Source organism: Notamacropus eugenii, chromosome 6 (genome assembly GCF_028372415.1).
Source record: "Notamacropus eugenii isolate mMacEug1 chromosome 6, mMacEug1.pri_v2, whole genome shotgun sequence".
NCBI classification, from domain to species: domain Eukaryota; kingdom Metazoa; phylum Chordata; class Mammalia; order Diprotodontia; family Macropodidae; genus Notamacropus; species Notamacropus eugenii.
The window spans coordinates 78,472,273-78,496,649 of NC_092877.1; the positions used below are offsets into that span (position 1 = coordinate 78,472,273).

The 24,377-nt window shown below is 41.6% G+C and overlaps 1 protein-coding gene across 3 annotated transcripts in view; it reads left to right on the plus strand.

The window, feature by feature from the left end:
* The window catches only part of SLC34A2 (solute carrier family 34 member 2), a 151,349-nt gene that overhangs the window by 102,326 nt on the left and 24,646 nt on the right, over positions 1-24,377 (plus strand). Inside the window, exon 1 of one of the 3 annotated variants that reach the window (XM_072620399.1) lies at positions 19,498-19,659. The exons of the other annotated variants lie outside the window; for them this stretch is intronic. The gene's annotated coding sequence lies outside the window, so the exon portion shown is untranslated. Of the gene's footprint in view, positions 1-19,497; positions 19,660-24,377 lie in introns of those variants that run through there. 3 annotated transcript variants of the gene reach the window in all.

A 24,377-nucleotide genomic window follows, 5' to 3' on the forward strand; every position in this document is an offset into this window, starting at 1 on the left:
CAAGCATATGACAGTAGAGAAAAGACACCCTAAAGAAATGATGACATGACTAACAATTGACTTTGTTTTGAGTGCACGAGGTCTGTGCAAGGTCACCAACCTCATTTTCTCCTCCTGAATCATCTGGGTCCAGTGACCAATGTTCATCAGGATGACTGGAGATGGCCCAGAATGTAATGGAAGACCTTGGCCTTCTTATTCTGGGATTTTCAGGTACTCATTTAGAGGGAAGTAATACCCATTGAGTGAATAGGTCTCTTTAAGAAGTAGTCAGGGAAAGGACAAAAGAAAAAAATAACTGTATCAAGGTGGGAGGGAAATAGAGACTTTTACTATTGTTAATCACTCTAAGCCAGCCGTTAAGTTGAGCTTGGGCAGGGATCACTGTTGTCCAGGCTAAGGGCTTCAGAATGCACTGGGCTTAAGGTTTTTTGTTTTGTTTTTTTTTTAATTAAAAATTTTTTTTAATTTATTTAACTTTTAACATTCATTTTCACAAAATTTTGGGTTCCAAATTTTCTCCCCATTTCTCCGCTCCCCCCACCCCAAAACACCGAGCATTCTAATTGCCCCTATCATCAATCTGCCCTTTCTTCTATCATCCCTCCCTTCCCTTGTCCCCACCTTTTCTTTTGTCCTGTAGGGCCAGATAACTTTCTATACCCCTTTACCTGTATTTCTTATTTCTTAGTAACAAGAACAGTACTTGGCAGTTGTTCCTAAAACTTTGAGTTCCAACTTCTCTCCATCCCTCCCTCCCCACCCATTCCCTTTGGAAGGCAAGCAATTCAATATAGGCCATATCTGTGTAGTTTTGCAAATGACTTCCATAATAGTCATGTTGTGTAAGACTAACTATATTTCCCTCCATCCTATCCTGCCCCCCATTGCTTCTATTCTCTCTTTTGATCCTGTCCTTCCCCAAAAGTGTTGACTTCAAATTGCTCCCTCCTCCCATTGCCCTCCCTTCCATCATCCCCTCCACCCTGCTTATCCCCTTCTCCCCCACTTTCCTGTATTGTAAGATAGTTTTCATACCAAAATGAGTGTGCATTTTATTCCTTCCTTTAGTGGAATGTGATGAGAGTGAACTTCATGTTTTTCTCTCACCTCCCTTCTTTTTCCCTCCACCAAAAAGTCTTTTGCCTGTCTCTTTTATGAGAGATAATTTGCCCCATTCCATTTCTCCCTTTTTCCTCCCAATATATTTCTCTCTCACTGCTTAATTCCTTTTTTTTTAAGATATGATCCCATCCTATTCAATTCACTCTGTGCTCTCTGTCTCTGTGTATGTGTGCATGTGTCTGTGTATAATCCCACCAACTACCCATGTACTGAAAAGTTTCAAGACTTACAAATATTGTCTTTCCATGTAGGAATGTGAACAGTTCAACTTTAGTAAAGTCCCTTATGACTTCTCTTTGCTGTTTACCTTTTCATGCTTCTCTTCATTCTTGTGTTTGAAAGTCAAATTTTCTTTTCAGCTCTGGTCTTTTCATCAAGAATGCTTGAAAGTCCCCAATTTCATTGAAAGACCATTTTTCCCCCTGATGTATTATACTCAGTTTTGCTGGATAGGTGATTCTTGGTTTTAGTCCTAGTTCCTTTGACTTCTGGAATATCCTATTCAATGCCCTTTGATCCCTTAATGTAGAAGCTGCTAGATCTTGTGTTATCCTGATTGTATTTCCACAATACTTGAATTGTTTCTTCCTAGCTGCTTGTGATATTTTCTCCTTGACCAGGGAACTCTGGAATTTGACCCCAATGTTCCTAGGAGTTTCTCTCTTTGGATCTCTTTCAGGTAGTGATTGGTGGATTCCTTGAAATACTTATTTTGCCCTCTGGTTCTAGAATCTCAGGGCAGTTTTCCTTGATAATTTCATAAAAGATGATGTCTAGGCTCTTTTTTTGATCATGGCTTTCAGGTAGTCCCATAATTTTTAAATTGTCTCTCCTGGATCTATTTTCCAGGTCAGTTGTTTTTCCAATGAGATATTTCACATTATCTTCCATTTTTTCATTCTTTTGGTTTTGTTTTATGATTTCTTGGTTTCTCATAAAGTCATCAGCCTCCATCTGTTCCATTCTAATTTTGAAAGAACTATTTTCTTCAGTGAGCTTTTTAATCTCCTTTTCCATTTGGCTAATTCTGCTTTTTAAACCAGTCTTCTCCTCATTGGCTTTTTGAACCTCTTTTGCCAATTGAGTTAGCCTATTTTTCAAGGTGTTATTTTCTTCAGCATTTTTTTGGGTCTCCTTTAGCAAGGTGTTGACCTGCTTTTCATGCTTTTCTTTCATCTCTCTCATTTCTCTTCCCAGTTTTTCCTCCACCTCTCTTACTTGATTCTCAAAATCCTTTTTGAGCTCTTCCATGGCCTGAGCCCATAGCATATTTATTTTGGATGTGTGGGATACAGAAGCCTTGACTTCTGTGTCTTTCCTTGATGGTAAGCATTGTTCTTCCTCATCAGAAAGGAAGGGAGGAATGATCTGTTCACCAAGAATGTAACCTTCTATAGTCTTATTTTTTTTCCCTTTTCTGGGCATTTTTCCAGCCAATGACTTGACTTCTGAGTTTTCTTTCCACACCAAATACGCCTCCAGATCCACCCAGTCAGCAATTGGGGTCTGAGATTCAAATGCTGCTTCCTGGCCTCAGGGCTTTGGGCGGGGGTGGGGCTGCTATTCAGTGTGAGATTAAGTTCAGGTGCTCAGGTGGGGGCAGTGCAGCCACACAGGGCTCAGTTCCCTCAGGAGGTTTATGTGGAGACCTTCAACAATGGATCCGGGCTCCTGCCTGCTTTGGGAGCCCCTGTCTGCTGCTGCCCCCACTGTTGCCTCCCAAGGGGGCCTGAGCCACGGGGACACCCCACTCCCTTCTCCACCAGCCAAAGAGACCCTCTCACAGACCCTTGTCACCTGTGGGTGGAGAGACCTGCATGGCTGCTGGAGATTCTGTCCCTGAAGCCTGCTCGGATCTCCTCCTCTTGGTGCCGTGCAGCCAAGGCAGGGTTGGGCTCTGCTCCAGGTCCAGTATGTGATGGACCTTTCACGTCAGGTTTTCAGGTCTCTCTGGAACAGAGATCTTGTCTGCTCCATTGTTCTGTTGTTTCTGTTAATCCAGAATTTGTTGGGAGTTCTTCTTTACAGATATTTTATGGGCTGTGGGTTTGGAGCTAGCATATGTGTGTCTTTCTACTCCGCCATCTTGGCTCCTCCCTGGGCTTAAGGTTTTGGGGAAGGAAGGAAGGAAGGAAAGAAGGAAGGAAGGAAGGAGGGAGGGAAGGAGGGAAGGATGGAAGGAAGGACATCTTCTAGCCAGTAAACCCCAAAGAAAGAGGAGGGAGAGACACAAGGGAGAATATGAGCTAGGTTACCCATCTAGCTGGGACTGAGAGCTAGATGATCCCTGCTGCACTGGAATAGACTTTTATGTTTCCTATTTTAAAATTTAAAACAGGGAATAATTTCTACTTATCTCTGTAAACAAAACAAAGCAAAAAAACTAGCCTGCTTTTCCCTTATAAGGCCTTTGGTTGATTTGTTTCCTGACAATGATTCTCAACAATAACAAAAAAGTTCTTTACTCCTCTTCTGTAATTAATTCACTTTTATGGAGCAGTGCTTTTTTTATAGTGTACAAAAGTACTTTCTTTGTAACAGTACTAGGAGTTAGGTTAGCATGATCATCTCTATTTTACAGATAAGAAAACTGAGTTTCCCAGAGGTTGAGTGACTTGCCCTAAGTCACAGAGCTACCAAGTGTTGGAGCTGGGAATTCAACTCAGTTCTTTTCTGTTGAAATCCAGTGAATTTTCCACTACACTATGTGAACATGGAGCAATCTTATAAATTAGGGCCAATTAGGTGGCCCAGTGGATAGAGTACTGAACCTAGAGTCAGGAAGATTCCTCTTCCTGAGTTCAAATCTGGCCTCAGGCACTCACTAGCCATGGGTCCCTGGGCAAGTCACCTAACCCTGTTTGTCTCCAGTTCCTCATCTATAAAATGAGCTGGAGAAGGAAATGGGAAACCACTCTAGTATCTCCACCAAGAAAATCCCAAATGGGGTCATGGAGAGTTGGACACAATTGAAAAATTACTTAACAATAGCAAAAGACATATACGCTAAATTTATTTAGTTATTCACCAAAATGTTCCTTTGACTTTTAAAAGAAGATACCTTGGAGTTCTACTAAATAATGACTGCCTCAAGTTCTTACAAAATATCTACAAACAAATTTATATTGAGTGATCACTCAATGAATGATACACAGATCTAGGTGAACTAGGGGTGGGTGAAGGTGGAGCCTAAAGATATATAAGACATGTGGTCTTTTAAAACTTTGTAATCTCGATCAGGAGATGGATAGGAAAAGCTTACCTAACACTAAGAGGCCTAATATGATAAATGCCAATGAGTGATTGAATTAAGAAGTGTAAATTGGATTACAACACACTTTTCCAAGGAAGGATATCTGCCCTGTGAAGTTGTGAGAATATTTCACTTGCTTTGAATAGTTCATAGCTTAGTGTCTTGTAAATATTATTTCTTGTTGACCCAGATTCTCCTAGTGCATGCGCTGCTCCTTGAGAATAGGAAACTGCATTCTTTCTGGCAGGCCATTAAAGTTTGACTGTGCTTGAAATAAGTAAACTGGTTTTCAAGTTTACTTCACCTTTGGTGTGCCAAAAGACTGGTCCAAATAATAAGTCCACCTCACCTCTAAGTGATCTGGTGAATATTTGTGTATTTCTAATGGCTGATAGCTTTGTAGCTTTGGGTCATGAGATCAAACTCCCATAATCCTTTCTGATCAAAGTGCACTTCACAAGTTATCCTCTGTTGAATTAACTATCATCAGATGGTGCCATGGATTTCTAACCTTTTGTCCTTCAGAGTGACTGAGAACCAAACAGACCCACCAACCAGCCAGATGCCCTGTAATGTACATTATGCATAGTGACAAGCAATGATATTGCACGATCAATATACCTGTGTAAACAAATTGAGTTTGGATTTAATCAGTCAATCAATAAATATTTATGAATTGCCTGCTATGTGCCAGGCACTGTGCTAAACACTGGAGATACAAAAAGAGGCAAGATAATCTACCCTCAAAGGGGTTTACAGTCTAAATGGGGAGACAATGTGCAAGTAAAATATAAAAAAGCAAACTGTATACAGCATAAATAGGAAATAATTAACAGAAAGAAGGCACTGGAACTAAGAGATATTAGAGAACACCTCCCAGGAAGATAGAATTTTATGATACTTGAAGGAAGCCAGGGAAGTCAGTAGTTGAAGTGGAGAAGGAAGTATATTCCAAACATGGAAGACAGCCAGAGAAAGTGCTGGGAGCCCAGAGATTGTCTTGTTTGGGTGGGGAGGCCAGTGTCACTGGATCACAGAGTACGTGCTGGGGAGTAGGGTGTAAGAATACTGGAAATGTAGGAGGGGATTAGGTTATAAAGGGCATTGGATGCCAACCAGAGGATTTTGTATTTGCTCAAATCTCCGCTCTCTTATTTACTACTTCTATCAACCTCAGGCAAGTCACTTAACTATCTCTTGGCCTCTTCTCTTTCCACAGTAAGGTGACTGGACTATAATTTCTAAGAGTCCTTTCAGGTCTAAATCTATGATCCCATGGTAATACCTGGGCATTAGCAGCTGTCATTTTGTTGGGAGTAGGTACTCCCTTCACCAATATAGATAAGATCCTCTCTATAACTTGGTTTTTGAGAGTTGTTATGGCTAAAACATCCATCACCCATTGGCTGTTCTGGTGATGAGTCTCTGCTGTATTGCAAGTCTTTCTAACTTGGTAGATCCTACCAAAGTTCTGCTGGAATAGCCTTCAAGAACCCCACCATCACACTGTGATGAGAAAGAGTGCAGGACTTCAGTGGAATTTATTAAATCAAAATTGAATATTAAAATTATTTCTAAGCAATGCCTTATAAATGCCATAATTCCATGAGCTAAACAAAATAATGAAATCCAACAACAATCTTCAGTCTTGTTCAATTTTCCTGGGAATAACCCTCTTAGGTCCTCAGTTTCTTTATCTTTAAAATGAAGAAGTTAAACTAAGTGATTTATAATGTCCCTTCCATTGTCCAAAATTCCTTTTTAACATGAATTTCAGACAACCTGGAAATATAAGTGGCAGGCCCAGAGATAAAAGTAAGTATAGATATATGGATACTCATGGCCATAGACACATATCATGACCATTAGAGAGGTGGGAGAGATGATGGGTGTTTTTGAGGGCTTTTGTGGGCATGGAGGCAATTTCTCTTGGGGTGTCTGGGACTATGCAAGAAAAATCTGGAAAGCTTCATGGGAGTTTGGTAGATTGTAAGGTCTTTGAAGGCAAGGACTCTGTTTCATCTTTCTTTGTATAGAGGATGCCATGTTTGTAACCTCCAGCAGCAGCCTGGTGGGTATGTATTAGGTTTTCAGTAAATATTAGTCTAACTTAATGGAAGCCAGTGTGATATTGTGGAAAGAGCCCCAGATTTGGAAGGAAGGGACCTGAGTTTGGATTCCAACACTGCCACTTAAACCCTGTGTTACTTTAACCTCTTTAGTCTTCATCTTCCTCTGTAGAATGAGGGGGCATGATGGTTTCTAAGGTTCCTTCAAGTTCCAAATCTGCTGTTCTTTTGCAGGAGTCCAACAGAGTTTTGAAGCAGGGTGTGTTATAGCTAAGGGGAATGGTATGTGCAGTGATCTAGAAATAGGAGAACTCTTCTTCCTGAAGTAAGGTGTTAGTGAAATTTGATCATGTTTGCACCACCATCTCTCCTCAATTAACATTTCCCAGCATGTCATGGTCAGATCCTCAGCATCCCATCACCCAAGTGTTAAAGAACATAAAAAAACAGAAAAGTTAAAGATTGTCAAGTTTCAGGAGTCCCTTTTCAGGGATTATAAAGTCACCAGCAAAGAAGGAAAGAGATTCCAATTTTATGGGCTTATTTTGAGCATCAAGGGCCTGTGTTTCTTGGCTTACCCAGAAGCACCAATTCCCAGCCAGTAGCACCTTTGTGTTTAGCATGGTACTAACAAATCAGATCCTTCTCGTATGCCAGTTAAAGGCATATTTTCTGTCTCTTTTTTTTCCTGGGCCTACTAAAAGTGCTAGGTCCTGAATCTGAGACCCTGACCAATTTTTAACTCAATTTAGCATAGAGCATTTATGAAGCCACTGTGCTAGACACTGGGGGTTCAGACAAAAATGAAAATAATTTCTGCCCTCAAGGAGTTTAAATTCTATTGGAGGTGAGAGGTTGTGGCTTGTATTCAAGGAAATTAATACAAAGCATGTATGGAGTGATAATAAGTGATTTTGAAGGGGATAGGATCAGAAAAGGCTTTATATAGGAGCTAGTATTTGAGCTGAGCTTTGAAGAAAACCAGGAATTCTAGGAGGAGAGGGAGGTGGTACATTCCAGACATTCTCTCTCTATCTCCATCCATCCATCTATCAATCCAGTTATCTGGCCAGTTTGACTGACATGGAGGATGCATGAAGGGGATGATATGAAATAAAACTAGAGAGATAGAAGGGGTCACAAATGTGAAGGGTTTTAAGTAATAGGTTGAGGAGTTTCTATTTTATCCTAGAGGCAATGAGGAAGCATTGAAGATTTCTGAGTGAGATGGTCAGATCTTTATTATCAATTTGGCAACAATATGGAAGTAGGATTAAATAGGGGAGGGATTGGCATGGAGTCTAATGAACAGATACAAAAGGTTGGGGAAGTAGAATCAACAAGTCCTGGCAAGTGATTGGATGTCAGGGTTAAGGGCGATATTGTAGATGACTATAAGGTGGTGAACCTGGAATTGGTATTGGTGCCATTGGTAGAAATGGGCAAGTTTGGTAGAAAGATGGGGTAAACAGTGAAGAACGCTTAAGATAGAATTCAGAGGACAGGTTCAATTACTAGTGCTACCACTTAGTATCTGTGTAACCATGGGGAAGTCATTTCTCTTCTGCTAGGCTTTAGTTTCCTTACCAGTAAACTCAGAAAGTTTTGCATCCCTCTTCTGTCTCCACTCACCCCATGTGGAGCAAACATGAAGGAAACTGGGCAAGTTGTAGAAGTAGTTTAGACTTGGAGAGTTGAGAGACTTGGGTTCAGGTCTTGGCTCTAACAGTGATATTAGATGTGTAAAGGTGAACCAAAACTCTTAACAATTCTGAGGCAAAGTTTCCTTGTTTCTAAAATGGGATTAATAATACTTAAGTCATTTATGTCTAGTTTTTGTGGGGGGAGGTGGGTAGTAAAGTAGGGAGAAATACCCTACAAGCCTTGAAGGCTATACAAATGTGAATTCTTAGTATTAAATCCTTCTTAACCTGATCAACCACCAGGCAAGCTTCTTGGTATCCATGTGTGCTGCTTCTGATTGTAAAAAAGCCTTTAAAAAAATGTCTACTCAGGGATTAAATATACAAAGGTGTACCTTAATATAGGTAGATAGATAGATAGATAGATAGATAGATAGATAGATAGATAGATAGATAGATAGAAACACACATATGCACATGTGGTAGAATCTAGGTATTCCAGATGTCCCTGCTGTGTCTTCTTGTATGATGAAATTAATTTATCCCATGACTGGACTAAATATAATAGTGGGGAACCCATGACTCATTGGTGATTGTGACTCATTGATGAGGAGCATTCTGGTAATTTTTATGAGCATGTAGATTGAAGGACATAATATTGGAAACAGAGTACTATATTTAGAAATAGAGAACCTGGTGCAAGTCCTATGTGATAATACCTGTGTGAATTTGAACAAATCTTTGCCTATCTGGGCCTTAGTTCTCTTCTCCAAAATGGCAGTTAGGGGATTTGACTAGATGGTCTCCAAGATACCTTCCAGCTATAAATCTCTGGTCTTGTGTTCCCATTGAGGTTCAAGGGACTTGACCTCAGGGAGGCAGGGAAGGGATGGTGGTACAAGAAAGAAAATCTAGTCCAATGTAGCAATCTTACTTCTGTGTATGGCAGCTGGCCTGGAAATAATGAATCATCAAGTCCCTATACATAAATGACTATCTCCCTTTGTGACCTCCAACCTGCCTCTATTCAATCAGTCAGCAATACTGGGTACTTGTCTTTGTGCTGAGCTCTAAGGAAATAAGAGGTAATAAGGAGATACAGAGAGTTGATAAGAATTAGTCTTTGCCTTCTATTTCCAGTTAAGTGCAATACATTGGACTGATTCATATGCATTTAACATCATGTGTAGTATTCATGTGTTTATGTATTCGTGTGTGTATGTGTGTGTGTGCGGAACAGAATCGAAGTATATTGATCAGCTAAGTAGTTCAGTGGCTAGAGCCCTGGGGCTAGAGTCAGGAAAACCTGAGTTCAAATTTGATCTCAGACACTTACTAGATGTGTGACCCTGGGCAAGTCACTTGATTTCCATTTGCCTTAATTTACTGAAGAAGGAAATGGCAAAACACTCCAGTGTCTTTGCCAAGAAGACCCCATGAACAGCAGTGGCATGCTCTAGTCCACAGGGTCATGAAGAGTTGGACGTGACTGAACAACCGAACAATATTGATTAGAGGTGGGTGGAAAGTGAATCATGAGATTATTAGCTTGGTTTAATCAGAGAAGACTCTGGAAGGAAGGTGGATTTTTTATCTATTGTGAGGATATAGTATAACTCTCCCTATCTTGCTCCTATTGCAGAACTTATTTCATGTATCTTATGCCACACTTTTTTTAATGTAAGATACTTGATTATCTGATTTTTTTAAGTTTCACGCTGACATGGACTTTTACGGAAAATAAAAAGTCCTCTTCCTCATTACGAGAGGGAACGTAGGTGTGGTCAAGAGAGATAGGAATAAGGAATTTTCAGATTCAAGAAGGTATTAAGGTAGAAGAGTTGTTAAACTTCTCCAAGAAGGAATTGGGGTACCATTCTTAGAATGTCAGTGATGGGGAGCTAGTTGTATTTGTTGGTGGATGCCTATAATCCCTGCTACTGAGGAGGCTGAGGCTGGTAGATCCACAGGGCTCAGGAATTCTGAGCTATAGCAGGGCTAAAGCTGAGGTGCCCTCACTAAGTCTGACACCAATAGGATGAGCCCCCATGAATAGAGAACCACCAGGCTGCCTAAGAAGGTCCAACAGATTTAGGTCTAGAAGAGTGGTGTAGAGCACTTCTAACCTGAACGAGAAGAAGATTCACAGAAGGTAGGGAGGGAGATGGGTGAAATCTGAAATAACTGCAGAAACAAAAATTTGAGCTTCCAAGCATATTTATTTATTAAACAATATATACCAATTGTGTAACTAACTGGGACCAGGCCTCCTCAGCATGGCACTGGACCCTGAATACAGGAGGAGGCAGATTTTTATGTATTAAAAGAAAACCATTAACACGAAATAAATCCAGATAGAAAATGAGGTAACCTGATTTCTAATTGAAGGAAACATTAGAGGCTTTCTGAAATGGGATGGGGATGAGTGAATCTGAGAGTTGGGAGGGGTAAGAGCAAGCAGCTGGACTTTTCTGGATGTGTCAGTCAATTCCTATGATTAGCAAACAGGTGACATTTACAGGAAAAAGAAATGTGGGTCAACTTTATAAGATGGAATCAGTTTGGCTCATGAAATTCCCACAATTTTCTCAGAAGGAAGGAAAGAAAGAAGAATGAAAGGAAAGGAGGGAGAGAAGAAGGAAGGAACTTTTTTGTGTGTCATGGATCCCTTTGGCAATCAAAGTATATGAATTCCTTCTCAGAATAATCCTTTTTAAATATATAAAATAGAATACATAGAATTACAAAGGAAACCAATTTTATTGAAATACAGTGATCCAATATTTTTTTTTAAGTTCCCAGGCCCAGATTAAGAACCCCTGGAGAAAAGTTAATGGTGATGCATACTTTCAGTGAAGAAATAGAAGATTTTTTAATGTCACACAAAATTCATAGCAGAATTTCAGTAGAATATAAGGTCCTTGAGGGCAGGCCTGTTTTACTTTTATCTTTGTGTCCCCAGTGCCTAATACAGAGCTTTGTACATAGTTGGCGCTTTGTAACTCTTTGTTGAATTGAAATCAATTAAAGGTATTATGTATTAAACCTATGAGAATACTTCAATTTATTTGCTGTGGCCAGCGCTAAATCTGAAGAGATCTGAGGTATGGCAGGATCTTTCATTCATTTATTCGACAAATATGTCAAGCACCTACCATGTGCTAACCCTTTGTGAGCTCTGTGAGTAAAGCAAGCTTACCTCACTAACCAGAATCGTAGACTTTAAGGGCTAAAAGGAACTTTAAAAGTCATCCAATCCAATCTCCTAGTCCATGCAGATTTTTATGTATTAAAAGAAAACAATTAACATGAAATAAATCAGAATACAAAATTAGGTAACCTAATTAGGTAACCCTTCTATAACATCCTTGAAAGGTGGTCATCTAACCTTTGCCTGAATACTTGTGGTAATGAGGAACTCACCAACTCACCAGCAGACTATTTCATTTGTGTATACCTTTAATTGTTATAAAATTTATCCTTGTAGTGAACCAAAGTCTGCCTCCCTGTAACTTAGCTTCACTGATTTTAGTACTTTCTGGAAGAGTACATTTAAAGGCTACATTTTCTTTTAGATGCTAGCCCTACCAATTTATAGACAACAGCTAGGTTGAGAAATGAATAGAGTCCTAGATTTGGATTCAGGAATTCCTGAGTTCAAATCCTGTCTCAGAGACTTACTTTGACCCTGTAAGTCGCTTAAGCTGCTTTAGCCTCAGTTTCCTCATTTGTAAAGTAGGAATAACAACTACCACCTGGGGTTGTTGTGAGGATCAAATGAGATCATATATGTCTGTAAAGTGCTTTGCAAATCTTACAGGGCTAGATAACTTGTAACTACTATTATAATTTATCTCTCTGGGTCTCAGTTTCCTTATCTTTAAAACAGGGATAATTATACGTGTGGTATAATTATCACTAGGTGGTTATGAAGGTCAAATCAGATAATGCATGAAAAGTGCTTTGAGAGAAATTCATTTCCACATTTATCAAGCACACCTACTGCTTGGTGCAGAGATGAAATGCTTTGATAAGACAGACATTTCATAATCATGATCAGATCTGACAGAACTAGCAACGTGACCCTGTTTTCCAGAATTTATTATAAGGCATGAGAGACTTATTTTCACTTCACAAATGAGGAAGCTGAGGTGGAGGTAGGTTAAGAGACTTACTCACAGTCAAAAAGTAAGTGTCTGAGACAGGATTTGAAGTCAGGAATTCCTAAATCCAGGTAGCACTCTATCCATTCCTCAACCTAGTTGTTGTCTACTTATTAGTGGCATAAAAGCCAATGAGTTGTCCGTGGAGCCAGGAAACTCTGGGTTCAAGTGCTGCTTCATTCAGATCCACTATGACATTTGGTGATCCAGCTAAATCTCTAAGACCCAAAGTCTCAGAGAAGGTGCCAACCTGGATTGATAGAAGAAGTTCCTCACTAGGAACTCCCCATGCCAAAGAAATCACCCCTATTATAAGACACTGTTTTCAGGGAAAGTCATTTCAGAGTTACTTATAAATACTCCTTTTTAGTATCTATCATTTGACCTTTAATGAATCTTATATGTCAGAGACTGAGGTGAAAGGAGGTGGCCCTGAAGGACTCGAGCAAATAAAAATAATGAAGGCAGTCATGGGACCCTCAGTAAGCATGTAAGTGGTATTTCATGGGTGCAGACACTGTCACACTGTCACATATTTGGTGGAGAGCTGTTAGTGATATTAGAGATCCTCTAGTTCAGGTTCCTCCTTTTACTGATTAGGAAACTGAGTCTCTGTGGTTAAGTGACTTCCCCTTGGCAGCTAGGGGGTGCAGTGGATAGGGCCTGGAGTCAAGAGGACTTGAGTTCAAATCCAGACTCAGACACTTATTAGTTGTGTGACCCTGGGCAAGTGTATTAACTATTGTCTGCCTCAGCACTCCAAACATAAATGGGGATAATAAAAAACGCCCACCTCCCAGGATTTTTGGAAGAGGGTGTCCAATGAAATCGTAATCCTCAAGTCCTTAGCACAGTGCCTGGCAGGTAGGATGCACTACATAGATGTTAACTATCATTATTGTTCTTGTTATCATTCTCCTCCAAAGTCCCTGAGCTAGCTAGTATCTCAGGGGGATTTGAACCTGGGATCTGACTCCGGATGCAGTGTTCATTGTGCTATTATAAGTGGTCCCTCAAAGTTTATACTTCTTATTTCCAAAAGTACTTTACTCATAATAGCTAACATTTATAGGGCACCTCCTATGTGCCAGGAACTGTGCTAAGTGCTTTACAATTATTGTCTCATTTGGTCCTTACAACCACCCTGGAAGATAGGTATTATATTATTATCACCCCCACTTTACAATTAAGGAAACTGAGTCACATGGAAGTTAAGTGACTTGCCCAGGGTCATACAGGCAGTAAGTGTCTGAAACTGGATTTGAATTCAGTTCTTCCTAACTCCAGGCCTAGGGTTCTACCCACCGTGCAATCCAGCTGCCACCACTCTGCTGCTGGTTGGTAAGAAAGAAATGTCCTTATTCTTATTCTACAGATAGGAAATTTAGAACATGGAGTGTTTGGAGTGAGTGGCTTTGTATCCCACAGTGAAGCTGACCCCGGGGCTGAGATGCCTTGTGAGTAGTTCTGGTTCAGTTTTAGCCCATGACACTCCTTTTGAAGTTGGGAGCTAGGATTTGACTGTATTTTTTTCATCCCTGGTTTTTCCCTCACTCCACATTTGAGAGTTTTCTATCAGCTATTTGTCTCCAGAAAAGCTCAGGAGTGGGAAGGTCTACCAGGAGCACGTTTTTACATTAGTCTGACTGCATTTAACTGTTTCCTTAACTTGAGTGAGGCTCTGAAACTGGGTAGAGAAATCAGAGCCCTGTGTCTCAGGCAGTCCCATAGGTCCCTTACCAAGGACTCTCTTTGCTTCATTTCAAGACAGCTGGCCTCCATGGATGATATCCTCTTTTCCCTCCCAGAGCTTCTGATGGTCATCTGTCCTTTATGCCCTATCTTGGCTGGGAATCAAGCAGTGAATAAATTGCTGGAAGCAAGAAGAGGTCCCAGAAGGATGAGAGTAGGCAGTCTGATATGGTGATCAACCTCGTCTCCATCAGTCCACAGACATTCCTAGGATCTGGGAACTTCCTTTTTTAAATATTTTGGTAATTGTATTTTAGTGTAATTCATTACCTTCAAAATCTTATTTATTTTACATTATTTATTTAAAACCATTATCCTGAGAAGGGGTCCACTGGCTTTGCCAGAATGCCAAAGGGGATATAAGACAACAAAAAAAGGTTAAGATTCCCAAATTACATCAAGGCCTTGTGAAGGTTACAAAAGCAACTCTCTGTGGGACCTTATGTACATCACTTCTGGTCCTGAAGATATCATAGAAGTTTGGAAAGCTCAAAGCTCCCATTCTCATGTGAGGGATGGGAGTTATTTCTTTCTTTCATCCACCTAGTAGATTCTGGCCAGTCTTTAAGATTTGTGGTAGATTCAGCTTTTGGACCACAGGTGTATTTAGAGCTAGCCTTCCAGTCTGTCCCAGGCCAGGGGAAGTTCCTTGAATTAATTTTCCAAGAAATGACTTAGCTATAAGAACACTATTGCTTTCATTAGCCAGGTATAGACCTTGAATTGCCTTGTGGGCCTGTGTAGTACCAGAAGTTGCTGAAGACTTCCTCTAGCACCAGGTAAATACTGGGCTGGATCTCTTTTCTCATGAAACTGACAAAAACCATGGGATCCTAGATTTAGATTTGGAAGGGACATTAGAGGCCTCTGGGCCCATGCCCTCATTTTACAGATGAAACAGTAAATTGACCCCCAGAGAGACTAAGTGATTTCCCCAGTCACATACAAAGTGTGCCCCTACACCTGGAGGTCTCCCAAGGACAAAGCCAGGAACAACAGGTAAAGTTGCAAGAAGATTAATTTAGGCTTGATGTGAAGAAAAAATTCCTAACAATTGGAGCTCAGCATAAGTGTCACGGGCTGCCTGAGAAGATAATACATTCTTCAAGTAGAGTTAGAAACATTATCATGGAGATTCCTTTACAGACACGAACTAGGCTCCAGATGGCCTCTGGCGCACCTTCCATTTCTAAAATTCTCTGATTCTGGGATTTCTGAGATATCTTTCAGCTCCAAATCTGTGATCCCATGATACCTTTCCCACATCAAAATGTACCTGCCAGGTAAAGGAATCTGCTGCTCTGAGTGAATGGGTTATCTTCAATGCATTTTCTTTTCTAGGTAACATGTTCTAACAGATTTCTTAACCCCAAGAAATAATTTCTGAAGGTAGAGTTTAAGTCCCCCCAGACCTATCAGTGAGTCTGGGAGTCACCTCTTACTATTGTAAAGCCAAGCCTGGAAAAAAGCTAGAATGAAGACTCAGACCTGCTAGATATCTTTTAGGCCTATACTTAAATCTACTTTGTCCCTCTTTTAAGTAATAGGTAAAGAATTTGATTGAGCAGTCACACAGTCTGATTTCAGACCTCTTGCTGAGAACCCTAAATCCCTGTGGTTAAACATTTTTTAAAGCTAAGACAAAAGCCACATATTTCACCCCACCTCCCACCCTGACAGAGTTAGAATGGATAGAACTTTTCTTTTCTACCTTAAAAAGATAGCTTTTTGCTGGGGGTAGGAGCCTCAGGGGAGAGAATCTACAAGATTGGTTTTTTTTAAAACTTCACCTTCAGACATCAGAGGGAAAGAGTAGAGACCAGGAAGTCTGGTGTTGCTGGGCCCCAGGCCTGTGGTGTCAGTGCACAGGGAGACTCGCACTAAAAGGAACCCCTCAGCTGCAGAAAAGGCAGAGGATCATTTCATGCTCAAATAATCAAGTACAATTTCGACACCATACCCTGTTACATCAACTCCAGGAGAGGCTCTGGCTTCTTTGAATTTTCTATATTAATGAGAACAGGTAATCTGAGGGACTCGTGGACATATGGTGTGGGAAGTGGGGAGGGTGGACAGGAAGGAGAAGATGGAGGTGGTTTTTACTTCCATTGCCTTCTTCTAGGTTGATTGCCTCAGATCACCAAAGGTATCCTGTGCATCCAAGCTTCTCCTCCACTCTTCTCTCCCAAGTCACAACCCAGCCATCAGCTTAGAACAAGATAGTGAATGCATGCAGAATTTTTTTGGTTCTCTGGAGATGGCCGCCTACACTGACTCTCTGAGTTGTAAGGTACATCAAAGGCTGTCCAGAAAAACTTATACATGACTAAGAATCTCTATACGATAGACCTAAGAAAGAGTCATTCAACCTTGCTTACCTTTGAGGGTTTCTTCTGCTTTCCAAAAGCTCATGATTTATACCATGCCAGGGGAGACAAGATATGAATATGGAAGCATGTTCTAAAAACAGCAAGGTAATTGTGGGAGAGGGAGAAGAAAAAGCAGCCAGGGGAGGGATCAGGAAAGGTTTCATACAGAAAGTGGTTCTTGAGTAGAGTTTTGAAGGAAATTAGGCATTATACATGTGGGAGGTGAGACTGGAAATTGTACCGCACAGATGACCCCCAAAGGAAAGGTTCGCAGGGAAAAGATGGCAGGGTCTGACATGGAGTAGGAGACAGGAGCAGGGAATGGGTGTTTATCTTACCTCCTTTCTCTTTATCTCCATGTGCTCACTTTCTGACCTATTTTTGGAGTCTGTGTATTTCCAGCTTAGCTTTTGGACTGTAATGTGGGGATGAACCTTAGAGCAGAGTTGGGATGGAGAGAAACAAGTGTAGGTAGGCACTAGATGGCACAGAAAATACAGCTCTGGGCCTGGAGTCAGGAAGTCCTGAGTTCCAGTACAGCTTTAGACACTTACTAGTTTGACAGAAGTGACTTGTCCAGAGTCCAACAGCTATGAGTTCAAATTTGAACTCAAGTCTTCTTCACTCCAATCCACTGCAGTAACGATCTGCCCCTAGAGAAGAGACACCTTTTTTAGTTGCCCCGGGGCATAAATGCTCTTTTCGTTAGGGGACAAATGAAAGAGGCGTCTATCTCTTCTGCATATCAGGAGGTAAATAGCAGTCAGTCAGCAAGCATTTATTAAGTGCCTACTAAGGCCCCTTAGTTAGGTGAGGTCCCTACTTATATCATGGCTTATATCATGCCAGGGGAGACAAGATGAAAAAACAGAAATATGTACCAATAACAACAAGGTAATGGGGGGGGGGGGTTGGGGAGGGATCAGGAAAGGCTTCATATAGAAAGTGGTTCTTGAGCAAAGCTTTGAAGGAAATTAGGAATTATGTGTGTCAGAGGTGAGTAGAGAGTATATCCCAGGTAGGGGGACAGCCTGAGCAAAGGTATGGAGATGGGAGACCATCCCAGCTTGGCTGGAACGAGAGTGTGTGGAGGAGAGTGATGTGCTCAGTAAACTTTAATAGATTGGCTGGAAGCAGTTTCTCCTCCACTCCTAGTACAGGACTCTGTACATAGCACACACTTCATAAATGTTGCATGAGGATAAAGGATCTGTTGTATGGCAACAAAGGATCCAAAGCAAATGTAAAAATAAAACACAGTGTTTTCATCCTAGCCTGGAGGTCATTCTTTCCTTACTCTTCCTTGGTGGAAGGGCTGGGGACAGGGTGGGTAGAAGGTATGGATGTGAGGGTGTGAGGGGGGGAGTTTGAACTTGGACTCATAGCCTTGAATCTTAACTCTTCCACTTTCTGTGACTGCCCTGGACTCTCGGTAAAAAGGGAGATTCCATTAACATATACTTCTAACTTCTCTTTCAGCCCCAGGACTACTTCTACAGCATGCTTCTACATACTGTGAGAAATGATGCTGCCCACGTCAGCAAATAAGAGTATAAGCTTTTTGAAGGCAGGGTCTAAATGGTTCCCTTCTACCTTCCTGGCCCTAGAGAATAGGGCAAATTAGATATTTTGGGAAAGAGAACAGGTATCTATTAAGCAGCTCCTACGTGCCAGACCCTGGGCTAAGCACTTTATAAATATGATCTCATTTGATCCTCAGGGGGTGGGTTCCATTATTATCCCCATTTTACAAATGAGAAAACTGAAGTAGATTGAAGTCAAGTGACTTGCTCAGTCACACACCCAGTCAGTAAGTGTGTGAAGCCAGGTTTTCCTCCCCAGCTCCCTCTATGTAATAAATGGCTGTTGATTGCTTACTTTTTGACTTTGGCTCCATCCTTCTGACCGTCACCCTCTACCCTTGAAGCCCATTTTCCTGTGGGTGGGTTCTTCTCAGGATGCCCATTTTAGGGAAGGGTCTGGACCAGATATTATTCACTCTCAGAATTGCCTCACCCTCAACAAGTATACCTCAACACCCCAGCCCACCCCCCTTCTACACCCACTGCCTTCTTTTCTCTCCTCTTTCCTGTGTTCTCTTCTCCCATTAGAATGTAAGCTCCTTGGGGTAAAGACTGCCCTTCTCATGGGAGCTTGTATTTGTTTCCCTGGGCTTAGCACATGATAAATTATTGTTGATTTGATTAATTAATAGAAAAAACTCTGGCCCCCATCATAAAAATGAGAGAGTAATCTTCCAAAAGACAGGGACCGTTTCACTTATGTCTTTTGTATCCCAAACGCCTAAAACAGACTAAGGGTTTTAATGAATGGTTGTTGTTTGATGACTTGGCTCCTACTTTAGCCCATCAACACCCTACCTCTCCCTCAATTTTTTGTTGTTGCTGAGGTTTCAAAGATGAAGACTAGTTCCAAGAAGTCAAATCCTCCAATTGAAATAGGATTCAATCAAATTCTCTCAATCTTATACCAAGATCTAGCCTACCTGCCTTCTTTCCTTCTTTCCTGCCTGCCTTCCTTCCTATCATCCATCCTTCCACTCATCTATCATCCATCCATCCATCCATCCGTCTGATATTCCAGGCCTATTCCTGGCCCAGGAATCCACCTAACTCCAATGCTGAGTATAGGGCTTCCACTCGTCTGAGCACCTGAGCATAGATTGGGGTAAACATTCTTTGTTTTGAAGGGATTTGTCAAAGGATTTCTAATTGGCTTGCCTTTTTTATCTGACTCTTCCCGCCCTTTGCTTCTAAATTGGCCTATAAATGCCGATCCCCACCGAGCTTAAGCCCGGAGAAGAGACTGGTAACCTCAGTGTCTTCCACATCCCTTCTTTAGACGGTACTTTCACCGGGGTGGTCACAAAGCGCCCAGAGCCTCCAGAAGTCTGGGCGGCCTGGACGCAGATTCACAGCTCCTCTGGTCCAGATTACGCATGGAATAAGAAGGGTCCCTGGTGTCTGAGATCTGAGAGGGTGAGAGAACAGGTGGGCACTTTTCGCCGGCTGCCAGCCCGCTCTGCTGAGCCCTGCCCTCCCCTGTCTGGGCAGCGTCGCCGGAATCCCTGCGCAGACGGCAGGTAGGCTGTGGCCCGGTGGGCTGGCCAGGTGCGGCACTGGAATGTGGAGTGTGCGCTGACAGCAGCAGGAGTTGCTGGAGCCGTATCTTTGCGCAACACCTTCCTCTATATATACCCAGGGCTCGGGAATACCTGCTGGAGTCGTTCCTTTAGTCCTTTAGCCTGGGAGAAAAAAAGGACTGGTGAGTACAGGCAACTCTGAAACTAGCACCGAGATTCTGCTTTCGTTTATCTAAAATCACTCAAAAGTTGGCTTCTCCTCCTCTTTTTCTCCAGACAGCTCTGGCTCATGGCAAGGTCTGAGGACGGAGGATGGACTGGACAGCCTTAGAGCATTTAAGGGGAGCACTAAGGGAGGTTTTAGGAAGAAGTCCAGTTTTTAAAACTAGGCTTCTGCTTTGTATTAGTCTTTTGGGCTTGAGATTGAAGAAGTAAGGGCCGGGAGACGCACATGATGCTTCCTCTGCTGTCCGTTGAACAGGCTGTGCCCACAACACAGTGCCTAAAAGGATTTCAAAGGAGCCTAAAAGTGCTTGTGGGGAGGGATGGCTGGCTGTCTGTTACCTTGGAAGGAAGGTTTTCTCTGAGTGGAAGTTTAGATCCCTGTCAGTTTTCAGCAGCTACAGGACAATGAGGTGGGTCAAGTAGTCAGGCTTGTGGGGAGACAATTTTGGTAGGGGAATATACATATTTTAAGTGTTGATCCACTTAGATGTCAGAAGAATGAGTGGTAACATCTTCCGGGAGTTTATCCTAGTTTCAGGAGGTGAGGACAGTAGGCTAATTTATGCTGACACAGAGAAAGTAATCCAAAATTTTAAGGCAGTGCTGATGGAAAGGATGGCCAGAGGGAGTAGGAAGTTAGGAGTCTGAAGAGGGCTGGCTTGGGAGGCAGAGGATCTGCTGCTTCCCATCTGGGAGACATTGGGACTCTACCTGGAGCAGCCTCCTTTCCTTCATCTGTAAAACAATATTAAGGCTCCCATCTTCAGATCCTGTGGGTTCTTTACTTAACGCTACTGCTGAATTGGAGATCTGGGATCAAATCCTGGATACCAGTCCTGGTTGAGTGGCCTCTCACATCTCTGAGCCTCGGTTTTCTCTTCAGTAAAATGGAGATAATGCTGTGATGAAAATAAGTTCTTTAGAGATCATAAACTTAAGATGTTAGAAGGGCTTTGAGAGGCCACCATCTAGTCCAAAACTTTCATTTTACAGATGTGGAAACTGCCAGAGAGGTTCTGTTACTCTGCCACATAGCTAGTGTAGAATCTGGATCAGAACTCAGCTTGGCTGGTTCCTTCTCCAGTGTTCTTTCTACTATTCAAGTGACCTTACCTGCTTGCATTCCATCTTCCATTTAAATGAAAAAAAAAATCATTTCTGCTCCCTGATATTTGGCAGGTTGATCTAGTTGCTGGCATCTTGGGTTATCTTCGTGTTTGTTTTTTGCCTAATGCCCTTCAGCATTTCTTCTCTCTTCCCTGTTTCCCCTTCCCTCATTATTTAGTTAGCTCTATATTAGGTTTCTTTAGGAAAGTTGAGGTGGCCAGGAACACCATAGTATTGTTTTAGATCTATAGATTGCCAACTGCTCCCTTGATAAAGATCTTTTTATGTTTTAAACTTAGTATTAGGGGCAAGTAAGGAATGTTCTGCCATGTTGTTGGAGAAGCTCAAATAATTGACTTTTCTTTGTTCTCATACTTCATTATATACATGCTTGGTAACATGGGCTTGGGTGTGTTAGTCTGAGTCTGTTATTACTGTTAAAAACCAACATTACTCCATTCAGTTTAATAACGAAAGAGGGCCTGTGGCCTGTGGCCTGTAGCCTGGGCTCTGGCATAAACTGGCAGCTATGTAGCTTTGTCCTGCCATGCTAAATGGAAATAAAAGCATCAACAATATCAGATGAAATTAGAAACCTTTGAACTACGAGTTAGGAAGAAAGACCTAAAAAAATCTATTGTATTTGTGATGCAGTGAAAATCTTTGTGGTTTTTCTCTTTCATGCCCATCTTTGCCCTCTGCCTGTATGTTCCTAAGCCTCCCTTTTTGTAGATGGGCTCTTTTTGTTTTGATAGTCACATGTTGCGTTTTCTCTTGGATGGAGCAGTGCTGATCAGAGTGAGGGAGCTACCCTTTGGTCTGCTACAGGGTAGAAATGGAGACTTACTCTCTCTCTATTTTGTAATAAAAAAATAAGAATCTACATCAAATCATACGTGTAAAATGCTGTAAATATTAACAATTAGAAGTTTATCTACCTTTCCTTATGACCTAGGTAGAATTAAGATTCATTTCCCTCTTTTACAAAAGTGAAAACTGACTCAGAAGAGACTTGCCGATGGCCACGTGGAACCTTTTCACAACTGTCCAGAATAATTTGCAGCAGGAGAACAAGAAAAGTTAGAATTCAAATCATCATGAAACTTAGTCTTGCTCATCAACTTTCCTGCAGACCTTTTCCTTGGAACTGAAAACCAGTTCTGACTTAGGACTGGAAAAGACCTCAGAGGTCAAGCTGAGCTCTGCTCATTTTATAGATGAGACCTAGGGACATTAAGTGATTCTGTCAAGAAGAGACGGATGATCAGCCTAAGAGGCAAAATTTGAATTAGGGTCTCCTATCTCCAGAAGTTACGTTCTTCCATTGCATCAACGCTGCTTCCTCTTTCCTTTGTTTCTTCTCCTCTCTATCCACTGCCTAATGGGAGAAGTTGCGAGTTATAGAGTGACCTAAAGAGAGGGGGCTAAGGAAAAGTACAGATTACTCCCTATCTGACTTGGGACTGACCTGACCATTTTAGAAATGAAGGCAAGTCTGTGCCTTGGGAAGGAGGGGAGATAAGAGTGTGAGAAATCCTGGGGGAGAGGTACACTTCAGGAGAATCAGGATTTATTAAAGGGTAGATCTCATAGCACTGAAAATACTCAGGAATGTGCCCTTACTGTTCTGACACTTTTGGACTACGATGAAAGGCCAGATTATTTAGCATCCCATTTCCCAGTTTAGACAATTTCTTGGCCTCTGAATCAATCAATCAATCACCTACTAAATAGGAGGCAGTTAGGTGGCTCAGTAGCTGGGCCTGGGGTGAGGAAGACCTGGGTTCAGATTCAGTCTCAGACACTTGCCAGCTGAGTGACTGAGCAAATCACCCATCCTCTGATTGCCTTAATCTACTGGAGAAGGAAATGACAAAACACTCTAGTATCTTTGCCAGGAAAAGCCCATGTGAGATATTGGAGTGCTATGATTCATGAGGTCAATGAGTACAGGACACAACTGACTGAATGAATGAAAACAAAGCAATGTCTAGAGAATTTACAAGCAAAATTCCTAGTTTGTTTTAATTAAACAAAAAGTTGGAAATGGGGCAGCACATACTGTTACCTTTTTCCTAGGGCTCCAAGCAATTTAAGTGAGTTGGCTACTTATACCACTAACACCAAAACACTTCCCCCTCTCTCGTCCCAGCCACACCTGATGGTTCCATCTTTGAACTCTCAGCTCTTCCTGAAGAGAAGACAATTCTGCCCTTGAAGTATTCTTGTAGACCTAAGAGTTCCCTCATCCCTGTAGCCCTTACCTTCATCCTCATACTGTAGCCTGGGCTACCCTGAGATTAGCTCAGCAACCCCTAGATAACTGGGAGTTTATTCTAGTTTTACCTGTTTTTACCTCTTCCGGTTTTGCCTGGGCTAAGTAAGCAGAGGATAAAATGTAGTAACTGGAGCTCCCAAGAGTGGTTGGATTCTGCAAAAATCTGTTGGATTGGGTAAATGGGTCTCTGTATGTTTGCCTGGAAAAAGGTATTGATTGGTTAGGTGCCCAACATCCTTCACTTACCTTTTGTTCTGAAGCTGCCAGGTGCCCTACTTTATCACCTGCTCTCTCATCCACAGGAGCTTCTTTGGCTCTGGGGGTGGAGAAGGCCAGAAAAGGTAGGAGGGAGTGGCTCAGACAACTGAAGCAAATGTTTGCTAGGTGGGTTATCCTGCTCTTCTGGCTTCTGGTCTCATGAGAATTCAATGGCCAGGCCCCACTGGTACTGAAGCCTGCCCCAAACTCAACTTACTTAGCAATGCTTGGGATTCCTGCCTAGGTGGGTTGGGGTTTCTCTGGAACTACTTCAAGCAAGTGCTAAAATGTTGCTGAAATAAACTCCAGTGGGCTTTTCCTTCTGAACATTTTCTGAAAAAAAAATCTTGGAATCCTAAAAGAGGAGAATGGCCTTGAATTTCAGCTCTTTTTGCCAATTGCCCCATTTAAAGCACTGACCAACTTCACGAGTGAAAAAGCCCATAAGATGAAATCTCTTGCAAAACTAGACTTTCCCTGATTTTATTTTCAGGGGAAAGAAGGATGAAGTAGGTTAAATGCTGCTTCTCACTAAGCAGAAAACCAAGTGGGAAGGAAAGTGAAATCTCTCCAAATGACCATCTTATGGCTTCCTGATAGAAAAGGGTAGAAAATGCTTTGTTTTTCTTTAAACCAAAAGTGGCTAATACGTGTCATGGGAGGTGACATTTGTTCATTCTTCAAATGTTTATTTTTTGTAACATGTTCTTAAGTGTTTCCATCTGGAACAAATCTTTTGTTGAGCAGGTTGTCTCAGTCTCCCAAGTTCATTGCTTTGTTTAAATGGGCAAACTGAGAAAGAGCTAAGAAATAATGCTCTTGTGTGGCAGGAGAGAATGCCTTATTTCTTTATTCTTTAATTCAAGATCTTTGACTAGTCCAAAAATGTCATCCATGTGTCCTCTCTCTGATTCTATATTCAGAGAGCCGGTTAACTGTGGTAAGAATCTAGAGCAGTAAATATAGTGAAACTCATAAGACATCTTGGTGATAGACAGTTGACAAACAGCATACTTCTCTGTGTATTGTATT